The sequence below is a fragment of the Diceros bicornis genome, chromosome 37 (assembly GCF_020826845.1).
Source record: "Diceros bicornis minor isolate mBicDic1 chromosome 37, mDicBic1.mat.cur, whole genome shotgun sequence".
Classification (NCBI taxonomy): domain Eukaryota; kingdom Metazoa; phylum Chordata; class Mammalia; order Perissodactyla; family Rhinocerotidae; genus Diceros; species Diceros bicornis.
The window spans coordinates 30479280-30491658 of NC_080776.1; the positions used below are offsets into that span (position 1 = coordinate 30479280).

Here is a 12379-nt window from a genome sequence, read left to right on the forward strand (position 1 = left end):
CTGCATCAGCTCTTCACACTCCCTGGCCAGGGTCTGGTAGACGTGGACAGACAGATGTGGTAAGACACTGCCTTCTTGTCCCCCAAGAGATCCAACCAGAAATGGGGCTCTGCCACTGACTGCAATTAGGAGATGGTCCTGACTCCCAGATATGGTGTGCGGGGCATTGACCTGGCTGCTGTGCTGTTACTGACTGCTCTGGCTCCTTCTCCAAATCCTGTCTCACATTCTGACCTCTGGTCCTCTAACTGATCCTGTTCTCTCCCCTCTCCCTCCGATCCACATCCTAGGGCCTTTGTACAGGCTCACTCTCTTGTTAGACATAATGCATCTGCTGACTTGAAGTTAAAGTCAATGCTCAAATTGAACAACAAGGATGTGACAGCACATCTGTTTACAACATGGTTCACTGAATATTTTGAGTCCACTGTTGACACCTACCACTCAGAGAAAGAGATTCCTTTCAAAATATGACTGCTCACTGGCAAGTGCTGGGGTTCCCATGGAGAGACTGATGTTGGTGTGTGCCCCCCTCCACACACGCACCAAAGTTAGGAAAAGTCTTATGACTCGCATAATAGAGGTCTCTGAGGAGAGCAGGGCCAGAATCTGAAGTAGCTCTGAAATGGCTTGAGGGAGCAAGGAAAGGAGCCTGGTCTGGGTTTTTGTTGTGGTTGGAGGTTTTAAAGAAAAATTATTTAATGACACCTGTCAAAGATGGTAAGGCATATTTTATTCAGAACCACTGTGATACGTAGGGACCACCGTGATGGGATTCACAGCGGGGGAGAAATGAGATTGGACTCTACTCTGAATGCAGCATGGGCAAGTGGGAATTCATGGCCAGGCAGCATGGTGGGGGTCACAGGATGGAAAATTACTAAGAGAAAAAACAAGTGTTGGGGTTTCTGGCTAACCTGACCTAACAGGATTCTTACCAAAGAGAGGCCAGAGTGATCAGACACCACCTGAGGGATGGTGGAGGAGGAGGAGGAGCCTGAGCAGATCTCGATGGTGATCAGACATACGGGTGGGTGTTCTGGTTAAACTGAATTAGCAAGGTTCTTGCTAAAACTGGATTTTACAAGGAAGTGTACAGACAGGCCTACAAGAAGGTTCAGGAGCCTGACTAAAGTTTGGTCAAAGCAAGAAATCTTTGCCAGGCGTGAGACCAGGGCAAGAGTTCTGCACACAGACAGGGATTTTGTGGTTGGATCCGAAGCCAGTTCCAGAGAAGGGACTTCTTAATCCTGGTGGGGAAGGAAAAAGCCTCCCAAGAACCATTGCCCCAGCCCCGCCCAGCACGCCCCTCCCCTCCCTGACTCCCTGCTGCCCCTCCTGCCCCAACAGCCATGGGCTTGTCAGGCCAGCGCCAGAGCACCGAGGGCGGATGGAAAGAGCGTCCAGACCCGCAGGGACCTGGTTGTCAGACGCACCGGTCTCACTATGGGAGCTGCCCCCACCCGCTCCACCTGAGGAGCTGCTCCCCCCGACGGCCCCGCCCCAAACCATGCCAGCCAGTCCCAGCGGCTAAGAGTCCAGGCGAGCACAGTCTTCCATGCTGACCGGTGCAGGTGCCCCTACCCGCGTCCCTCTCCCCGCTGCCCAGGAGAATGAGCAGAATGTGATGCTCAACCACTGGGGCCAATCCAGGTGAGCAACGTGGGCAGGGCCAGAAGTGTGGGCGGAAGTGCATCGGTCGCCATCTTGGCGTCCGGCGGGGCCCCTCTCGGAGGGCCGGCCACATTCTCCCTCCCCCCTCGGTCTGGGTCATTTGCTATGAACACCGCAGCAGCGACCCATCAGGGCAGCGGAACAGACGCGTTTTGGCAGCGCTACCCCAGGGTGGGTGCATCAGGCAGCAGTTTGCCTAGGCCCACAGATGTGGCCATCTTGCTTTACGGAGGACAGATGGGCACGCGCCGCCATCTTGCCATCCTGCGGGGCGTGGGGACCAGCTCCCACTTGCTGCACAGTGTCGCTTTGAGCCCTACTCTTGTGGCAGTCCCACTGTGGGGCGGAGAAGAGGGGGCCGGAGCCTGGCAGCATGACAGCCTGAGGCCCGGGATGGTGATCACTGCACTGCCGCAAACTGATCCCACCACTGGGCAACGAGGAGAAACAGCCATCTCATTCCACAGGTAACCAGCTGCTGCCGCCCAGTCAGACCCCTGGTGTTCCAGCCCAAGGCAGGCAGCACTCTGTGCTTGGGGCCTCGGGGCCGGTCCAGAAGGTGAGTGAGCGCCGGGCGCTATGTGGCCTTGGTCTGTGCCACTGTCTCTGCTCTGGGCACCTCGGGCCACTGCGGCCATCCCATGGCCACTGGCACCCACCTTATGGCCTCCACCACACTGTCACCCCCACCCCCTGGCCACTCTGCTCTCCACTGATTCAGGCTGGGGCCAACAATGTCAAGAAACAGGGTATTCTGGAAACACTCTTTCTTAGGTCACTATCTTCTTGCATTTGCCATGACTTTTCTGCTCTTTTGATGGCAGGGAGCCTGCCTTGATCTCTGAGATCAGGAATGTGGCTGAGCAAATGCAGCTTCTACCTCCAAATTGACACACCTCTCAGATGCTCTGTTGCTAGAAGGGTCCTGGCAGTGCAGGGAAAGGTGGCTCTGCACTGGAGGTGAGTCCTGGAGAGGCGTCTGACTCTGCAGATTCTGCATGTGACAGCATCCTGGGTGGAGGAGGTTGCAACCCACTCCTCACTGGGAGGCTTACCCTGGGGACTCAGGGAAGGGGCTCCTCTCTTCACTTCTTCCTTGGGATCCCACAGCAAGATGAGGGGTTTGCCTTCCCTTTGGCCTGGCTCCCTTCATGAGGGCTTCTGGAATTCAGCCAGTTGAGTGAGTCCTTTCCTGCAGACTCTGCAATGGAGGTCCCAGAACAGTGCACTGAAGACATTCTACTTTGAAAACCTCCTGGCAGATCCTTTTGTTTCATGTTGCAGGTTGTTATTGAATATTTAAAGACCTGAATGCCACTTGTTGTCTTTAGTCTTATTCAAAGTTAACAGTGGTTTGTTTTAAGTCGGAAGTTGTTACAATCCATCCAAAGAACTAGTAATGTGAGCTTGTTTCAGAAGTCAGACAACATGCTTTCTTGACAGTTTCCTTCAGAGTCTGTGTCCCAAAAGTTTTGTTACTGTTTTTGAGAATGATGCAAAACACTACAGAGAAGGTTGCTCTTGGCATGTGTCATTGTTTAACGTGGTATGGGGGCAAAGGAAGTGGGGGTCCTTTTGTAACTTGTCACAAAGCATTGAGAAATGTTAGAAGGTCAGGTTGCTTGGAACTCCCTGAGGACCTAGTATCCACTCGGCCTCATGAGGGTTAGATGAACTCAGGAGGAGAAGAAAGCCTCGAGAGAGACCCCCTTCCTCCCCATGTGCATAGTTTTCTCTAAATAGAGATTTTACCTTAATGAGGAGAAAAGATTATGAAGTGTCTTGGTCAGTACATTTCAGGGGCTGGTTGCTTGGTACAGGAAGCAGTTTTCCTCCTGGTAGTGGAAGGACAGGAGGAACACAGAACCACAGCTCTTGGGGCTGACCTCCTCTTGGCGGCAGTCCTGCATCCTCGGCTGCTTGAGTAGAGCTGGGGCCAGGCGCCCTGCTGAGTGCCTGGGAGGCTCTGCTGGCCGACACCTGGCCTGGCTTTGAAATAGGGGGACCAATCCTCCCCATTTTAGCACCCAAAGTCCTGCATCCCAGGGACAGCAGGAGGGTTGGACAGCCATGAGCTTCTAGGAACTATTTCTGAGGCTTCCTGAAGCCTTTCGTGTTGTCTTGGTGCCATCCTGTGCTCTCTGCCCGAGCATCTTTGTTCCTACAGGGCACTTACCACAACCTGGGAGAAGGTCTTCACCTTCCTTCCTTCTCTGCCCTACAGATGGTCAGCTCCTTAAGGTAGACAGTGGGTCTTTCATCTTTCTATTACAGTAATAACTTGCAAGCAGAGGTGTTCCTTAAAACTTTACTAAAGTTTTAAATGGGCAAAATTCCTAAGTGTGGGTGTTCCCAAAAACACTTGTTTTGCTTTTATAATTGATTATTTTAGGGGGAGACATTTAATTCTTTCTTTTTAATTACTTTTTCATGTATCCTTGCAGGCTCCACATAAAGGACTCAAAACGTCTTGTCCAGTTGCTAAAAGTTGTTCACAGGGATGACTGGACCCTATTAAGTATTCTTTCATCTGTAGTGAACATTTCACCAAAAAAAACTCTTGAACAGGCTGGAGGGTCAGTACTACATGTTAAAGCCCACGGCCTTGCCCTCCATCTTCCACCTGACTGAGAAGGAGGAGCTGAAGGCCACTGCCGCCCCAGAAGAAATGAGACCAAGATAGCCGCCAGGGACAAGAGGAACATGCCAGTGAAGCAGATGGGAAAGGAGCTTCAGGTTCATCCTCATCCTCGAGGGAAAACCTGAGGGCCCAGGCAGGGTCCCGCAAATTGAAGCGAGCCCTTCTGCAGGGCAAACCCGAACCCAATGCCACCCAGGAAGCCACCAGTCAGGAGCGGGCAAAGAGTCTCTGGAAGGAACTCCAGGAGACAGTGTGGTCTCCACAGCGTGAGGCAGCCAGGGAGATGCAAACAGGTCTGCTGTAGATGCTGGCGATGAGACCGCCTCTTCCCAGCCAGGGCCTGCTGGATAAGAGTGGCATTTCCGTGAGTGACTTTATCCCTCAGGATCTGAGGCATGCAGATTTATTGGCTGGCATCCTTCTTACAGTTTCTCCTCAGCACACACTCAAGAGAGGCCATCTGTCCCTCGAGAGGCTGTTGACCGAAAGAGGCTGAAGAGAGATGTGGAGCCCACCTACAGTGGGGCCAGCCTTGGGCCTGATGAGAGCTTGGCCCAGAGCCCCCACGTTCATCATTCACAATGATGCCTCAGAAACTCTCCCAGAGCCCCTTCACCCTCCAACAGATGTCACCCCGGAGCCAGCCGTGGAAGATGTGCAGGATGAACACAGCAACACCGGCCCCAGGTCCCTCAGCGGGGTCATCCTGTCAGCGCTGGGGCCTAAGAACTCCTGGACTCGCTGCACTCCTACTGCTTCTGGTCCCGGGGGAACAGGAGCACGGGTGCCGCCTGCAGGAGCAGGTGGAGAAGGACAGCGAGCTGAAGAGGGGCAGCTGCCGACAGCCAGGTGCACACGCTGCAGGAGGAGCTGGACGAGCTGAAGGGAGGGGCTCCCTAACTGAGCAGCCTGCTGCCCCCAGCCGAGGTCAGTCCTGGGGCTCAGGGCTCCCCCACTGCCTGCTCCTCATGAGGAGTTTCCTGCTCCACAGCAGACGGCCCCTGAGCACCTCTGTGTGCAGCATGCCTGCTGCTGTCTTGGGAGAAGGCTCTGCTGGTAGCCGCCCCTTGCACACAGGGAGCCCAGGCTGCAGAGCTCACCCCGCTCGCTCTAGGGTGCTCAAGAGGCACCGGTAGTTGTCAGGGTTTAGCAGGTGGGGAAGGAGGCATTGCAGGTCAGCTGGGAAAGCCAGACCTACTCAATGAATGGTGCCTGGATAGTTGGTTTTCCACTTGAACAGGAGAAAATCAGCTTCTGTTGCATCCCTCACACAAATGTAAATTCCAATGAGTTAGGATCTAAATGTGAAATAAAATCGACATAGTAAACTATTGGAAAAGTTATAGGAGACTCTTAACATTATGGGGAGGTGCTTTCCATACATGTTTTAATGAATATCCTTGAACTGAAGTCATTTTGAACATTTTAATAATTTCTTTAAAATTTGAAACATCTTTTTGAGTAGAATACATTCTCTTTTGTAAAAATTAAAACACTAGAGAAATACATAAGCTAAGAAGTGGTAAAAACTCCTATTTCTCACCTACCTCCCAACTTTTATTCCTTGTCGGTAGTAAAATTTGGTGTGTAATCTCCTCCACTGTTTCCTGTGCTTTACCTACATATTTCTCCACCTGTACAAATAGGTTGGATATATTTTTGGTGTGTTTCTTTGCTATGTTTCTGATTTTCCTGCTCTCTTACAGTTTAGTAGTTGTAAACATTGGTTTCTCGATATTCCTTACATATTGAGGGTACCATCTTTTCCCTGTTATACATCCATGGAAAACATTTTCCTACCACATTGCTCATTTAATCTGGATCAGTGCTTGTCTTCCCAGATGTCAGTAACACTTCAAGAGGGAAACGGGTCTATGTGACAGGTTATTCAGGATCTCCGGGACCCCCAGGGCAACAACCAGTAGGACAACCCAAAACAAGAAACAAAACCCATCCCGCATGTTTCCAGATGCATCCTATGGGAAGGACGGCTCCAGTTGAGGACCACTGATGTCCTGGTCAGAGTTATCCACTATGTTCTCCTATCACGTTAAAGCTGTTTCTGTAGTTTCTCGTACCTGATGGTACAATTTGGTGCCTTTGTCTGTTCCTCTTGGTGCCTTTGTCTGTTCTTCTTGGTCAGACTGACCAAGGTTTCTCACTGTTACAGGTCTTTCCAGACAGCCAGCCCTTGACTCCATTGCTCAGGTCTATGTTGTTGTTCCTGTCTGGTGAATTCTCCCTTCATTCTGCTGTCATTGGTTTTATTGTGGTGTTGTTCTGGCTCTTGGAGGGAAGTGCTCAGCTTGCTGTACAGGTGATATTCCCTGATACCTGCAGTGGAGGCTGTGTCCCTTCTTCTGTCCCCTTGTCCCCACGTCATGGATTTGCCTCATGCTGCTCTCATTGCTGTTCATTTCTAAAGAGTTTCTCCTGTCTGTCTGGATTCCCTCTTTAACCTGAGAGATTTAGAAGGGTGTGGACAGATTTTCAAGTGGCTATGTTGGGGGAGGGGAGCCAATATTTTGTGATTATTTTTTACTTTTATTGCTTTAAGTTCCAGTAATATAGTCACTTATAGATTTCTGCTTTTTGGACTCTTTAGAGATTTCATTGTGGCTTAGCACACAGTCCATTGTGGTGACTGTTTCATCGTGGTTTGAGGAGAATGTTCGCTCTCCACTAGATGCTTACGTTGTCCCTGGGGCTGAGGCTAGATCTAGCTTTTTTGTGTTTGTCAGCAGATCTGTTTCCTAACTTACTGTATCACTTGACCTGTGGCTTTTTAAGAGAGGTAAGGTAGGTTTCCCTGTGGAAAGGGAAGACACCTCCCTTGGGGTGCCTGTGTCTTCTTGTTTGTCCAGTTTTGCTTTATGTTTCAAGACCATATTGTTAGGTGCATAAGTGTCCCTGACAGTTATCAACACAGAGAACCCCTTTTTGTCCCATTTAAAGTCTTATTTCTTTATCTCCTTATTTTCAACCATATTATATCCCTTTATTTTATAACAATATTTTAACTCAACTTGAGAACCTTCATGTTTTTATAGAGCAATTTGATCTATTTACAATTGTGATTATTGATAAATTGGAATGTGAATCTACCATTTAATTTAATTTTTAATTTGTTAGGTTTTCTCATGATTTTTCTATTCCTTTAGTGGGTGTCTTTCAGCTTTTAGGAACAACCATTTCTGCCTCTCTTTCTGTAAATGCTTAGAGTTGATCAGTTCCTGTGTTTTACACTCCCAACTCATCACCTTCCGGTCCCCGGCTTGAGAATATCTGATCTTAGTTCTGTGTTCTTATTTTCCCCATCAAGCAACCAGGATTGGATGTAAGTATACGTTTTATTGGTTACTTTGTTCACAACTGTTTATTGTATCCAAATTTTTCCTCCTTTTGGAAAGATTTGATGCTATTTTGGAACTCATATGACAGTGAAATTTTGAGACGAATCGAGTCTGAGATAGTCCTTAGGTACTGATGCTGGGGAGCTAGCACCTAACCTCTTAAAGTTGCATTGGTGTGTCAGCAGAGTCGGGATGAGGTCAGAGATATTTAAAAACGTGGAATTGAATGAGGTTTCCTGGAGACACTGTAGCTGTGGAAGGGCCCTGGGCCCAGCCTAGGAGCAGGCAGTGTTTGCAGAGGTGTAGCTGAAGAGGGTCCAGGAAAGGGGCCTGAAATGGTGGAGCATGAAGTTGCAGGAACCATGAGGGGAAAGAGTATTGCAGAAAGGAAGGGTGCTCAGCTGGATGGGATACAGCTCTGATCAGAATGGAGAAAAGATGGCTGGACTCGGCCACATGGGATCACTGGTGACCTCAGTCTCCTTGAGAGGGTGAGAATAAAGCTGGGTCTAGAGTGGGGGAAGGGAAGCCATGGGAGGGCAGTAGGTATGAGGCACTTTATTTAAGAGGTTTAGCCATGAAGGGGAGTTGGGAAAGTGGACAATAACCAAAAGGGAGCATGGGTCCAAGGGAGAGTTTTGTTTGTAAGGCGGAGATTAGCTACAAGGTGTCTGTGCTGCAGGTAGGACCAGATAGGGAGGAGGAGTCTGCTGGGCCCTGAAGAGGTGCCGGGCTGGGCTCCTGTTATGAGAGGTTTGGGGATTCGATTGGAGAGGTAAAAGAAACTTTCCACTCCAAACAAATGGACTGAAGGTATATTTTATTATAGAGAGGATGGTAAAGGTGATAGTCCGCAAACAGATCTGAATAGGTCAAATAATAAGAGGGAAAAAACACCAGCTCGACTGGAAAGGGAAAACATCCCCATCGGCTGAGATAGCAGCACATTTGAATAGGTCATATAATAAGAGGGAAAAACATCAGATCTATCGGATAAGGAAACACCAGATCGACTGAAGTGAAATGACACAAATCAACCAGAAAGAGAAACACCAGGTTGACTGAAAAGAGAACACATCAGATCAATTACTTCACAATAAATCAATTACTCACAACATCCATGCCCCACTGCTGGGAGAGTCCTGTCAATTGACACTGCTGGGCGGGAATCACAGTCCTGGGCAAGGCGTCTCTTCCACAGGTGGAACTCTCACCGGGTCTCAGTCTCCAGCAGTTTATATAAGCAGTTACAGAGTTTACAGAGAGAGCATTCAATGTTCCCATGCACAAATGGTTATCAGTGGCGTACTAGCACTGAGCCCCACCCTCTGGCTATTGTCCCAGCCCAGTAGTTGTGTATGTGCATTGTTTACCCTGCTTATCCTCCCAGCCCAGCTCAGATGGCCAGTCTGCCCCAGGCTGCGGCGCTTGAGGGGCCTTGAATTTTTTACACATTGCAACCATCTCCATGGGAGAAGGGCCAGTTCCCACCATGCAGAAAGCAGCTTTTATATTTCTTTTTGTGCTGGTGGCTGTAGGTCAATGGAGCGGCCAAACATGGCTGTACTAATGTCAAGAGAGCTCCGCTGCCTGGTGACGGGCAGAGAGCAAGAGGACAGATGTGGTCGTGGAAAGGGCGCCCTGTGCCTCTGCTCCTGTATTCCTGGAGCGTGAGGTGGGCAGTGGTTGGGAGTGGAGGGGCGATGCAGAAGGTGTTAGGTGAACGGCAGGGGGAGGAGGGAGAGGGAGAGAGGACACTGTGGCTTGGTCTTCATGGCTCACATGGAGCTCCCCACTGGGATCTCCGATCACCAACTGTTGACTCTCTTTGATGTTTTCATCAAAATGTCGGCTCTCTTGATGGTTCCCAAGGCTATTATGAATTTGTTCATCAATGAAGGAATCTTTGGGTCATTTTTAAGGGATTCTATGTCAAAGGGGCTCTACATGTGTTTATTCAGTCCATCATCTGTACCCAATCCCTTTGTTTTTGGACAGATTCCATACAACAGAGCAGCCGAGCCAGTGGCCTGCAGGTTCCAGGGTTAGGGAGATTTGCCCTCCAGAAAGCCGATGCTGGTTGGTATTCTCACAGGACGTGGTGCTCTGTCCCTGAGCCCGCTCTAATTCTGGGTGTCATGACATTATAAATCCTGGGGCAGTTCTGTCAGGGCCCATGGTTGGCATTTCTGTGATTAGTGAGGGCAAACATTTTTCTGTGATCATTATCTGTCACTTCCCTGACTGTGCTGTCACCTGCCTTGCTCACTGAGCTCTGAACTTTCCTGGTAGAACCAGGACGTTCACTCTCTATCCAGTGTGATTGCACGTTCCCTCAGTGTACTTGCTTCAAAAATATCTGTTTTCTTCACATACTTTGATTCCTTGTACATATAATCTAGATTTAATCTGGAGCTTTAAAAATGTTTTATTGTGGAAAACCTTGAACATACACAAATTAAACAGAAAAGTGTGATAGCCCCCCATGTTTCTATTACCCAGCTTCAACATTTATTAATATTCTGATATTCCTGTTTCGTCTATATTTCTACCCACTCCCTACCTTCCATTGATTATTTTTTAATTAATAGATTGTTTTTTAGGAAAGTTTTAGATGGACAGAGAAATTCAGCAGAGAGTGCAGAGCATTTCTCCCTCCTCCCCCACAGTTTCCCCTACGGTTAACATCTTGCTTGACCACCTGTGTTAGTGCAGTCCATTCCTTACAAGTGAGGAGCTGATGCTCATAGAGCGTTCATAACCAAGTCCGTAGTTTACATTAAAGTTCATTGTCTTGCTGTCATGTACTTGGATTTTGACAAATGCATAATCTCATGTATCCACCATGACAGTATCCTACGGAAGAGTTGGATTGCCCTAAAATCCCTGTGCTTTACCTCTTCGTCCCTTGCCCCCCAACTCCTGGCAACACTGATCTTTATACTGTTTCTCTAGTTTTGCCTTTTCTGGAATGTCGTGTAATTGGAATATATGAAAACTATGGAACAGTGTATATAGCCTTTTCCGGTTGGCTTCTTTCACTTAGCAGTATGTATTTAAGTGTCCACTATGTCTTTTTGTGACTTGATAGCTCATTTCTTTTTTTTTCCTTTTTGTATATTGAGTCAAAATATACATAACAAAAAGTGTTTCGTCTTAACCATTTTTAAGTGTATACTTCAATGGCGTTAAATACATTTCCACAGTTGTACAGTCACCACCACTATTCATCCACATAACTCTTGTAAATCTGAAACTCTATACCTATTAAACAATAACCCTCCCTTCTCCCCTCCCCCAGCCCTTGGCAGCCACCATTCTACTTACTCTCTCTATGATTTGACTACTCTCAGTTCATACAGTATTTGTCTTTTTGTGACTGGCTTATTTCAGTTAGCATAATGTCTCCAAGGTTAATCCATGTATAGCATATTGGAGAATTTGCTTCCTTTTTAAGACTGAATAATATTCCATTGTATGGATATACTACATTTTGTGTATCCACTCATGTGTCAATAAACACTTGGGTTGCTTCCACGTTTTAGCTATTGTAAATAATACTGCTATGAACATGGGTGTACAAATATCTCTTCAAGGCTCTGCTTTCAAGTCTTTTGGGTGTATATGCAGAAGTGGAATTGCTGGATCACATGATAATTCTATGTTCAATTTTTTGGAGGAACATCCACACTGTTTTCCATAGCAGCTGCACCATTTTACATTCCTATCAACAGTGTACAAGTGTTCCCATTTTGCCGCATCTTGGCCAACACTTGCTGTTTTGTCTTTTCGATAGCACTCAACTTAGTGGGTGTGAGGTGGTGTCTCATTGTGGTTTTGATGTGCATTTCCCTAATGATTAGTGGTGTTGAGCATCTTTTCATGTGCTTATATGCCATTTCTAAGTCTTCTTTCGCAACGGAGTCTTCAAATCCATGCCCATTTTTGAATTGGCTTGTTTTTTATTTGTTTAATTTAGGACTTCTCTGTATATTCTGGATACCAGTCTCTTGTCAGAAATATGATTTGCGAATATTTTGTCCCACTCTGTGGGTGCCTCTTGATGTACCAACTTATAAAATTTTCATGGAGTTCAATTTTTCCATTGTTTTTCTTTTGTTACCTGTGCCTTTGGTGTCATATCCAAGAAATCATTGCCAAGTCTGGTGTCATGAAGATTTAATCTCATGTTTTCTTCTAAGAATTTTCTTGTTTGAGGTCTTACATTTATGTCCTTGATCCATTTTGAGTTAATTTTTGTATCTAGTGTTGGATGGGGTCCAGCTTCAAGATTTTGCATGGGGATATCCAGTTTTCCCAGCACCATTTGTTGAAAAGAAACCTTTCTCCATTCCATGGTCTTGGCACCCTTGTCAAAAATCACTTGACCATATATGTGAGGGTTTGTTTCTGGGCTTGCTATTCTATGCCATTGATCTCTATGTTTGTCTTTATGACAATACCATACTATTGATTACTGTAGCTTTGTAGTAAGTTTTGAAATCAGGAAGTGTGAGTCCTCCAGTTTTGTTCTTCTTTTGCAAGATTGTTGTTGGCTGTTCTGAGTCCCTTGAGATTCCATGTGAATTTTAGGACGGGTTTTTCTATTTCTGCAAAAAATATCATTAGGATTTGGATAGGGAATACATTGAATCTGTAGATTGCTTTGGGTAATACTGACACTTTAACAATAGTAAGCCTTCCAATCCAT

The 12379-nt window shown here is 47.3% G+C and overlaps 1 protein-coding gene and 1 long non-coding RNA gene across 6 annotated transcripts in view; both read left to right on the forward strand.

Annotated features, from left to right (window-relative positions):
- LOC131399217 (uncharacterized) overlaps positions 1 to 12379 on the forward strand; it is a 258978-nt gene that overhangs the window by 196770 nt on the left and 49829 nt on the right. The window lies entirely within an intron of this gene.
- Positions 1 to 12379, forward strand: part of LOC131399215 (ral guanine nucleotide dissociation stimulator-like 3) — a 116127-nt gene that overhangs the window by 82016 nt on the left and 21732 nt on the right. For 2 of the 3 annotated variants that reach the window (XM_058533403.1, XM_058533404.1), the window contains exon 1: positions 5175 to 5242. The exons of the other annotated variant lie outside the window; for it this stretch is intronic. The gene's annotated coding sequence lies outside the window, so the exon portion shown is untranslated. Of the gene's footprint in view, positions 1 to 5174; positions 5243 to 12379 lie in introns of those variants that run through there. 3 annotated transcript variants of the gene reach the window in all.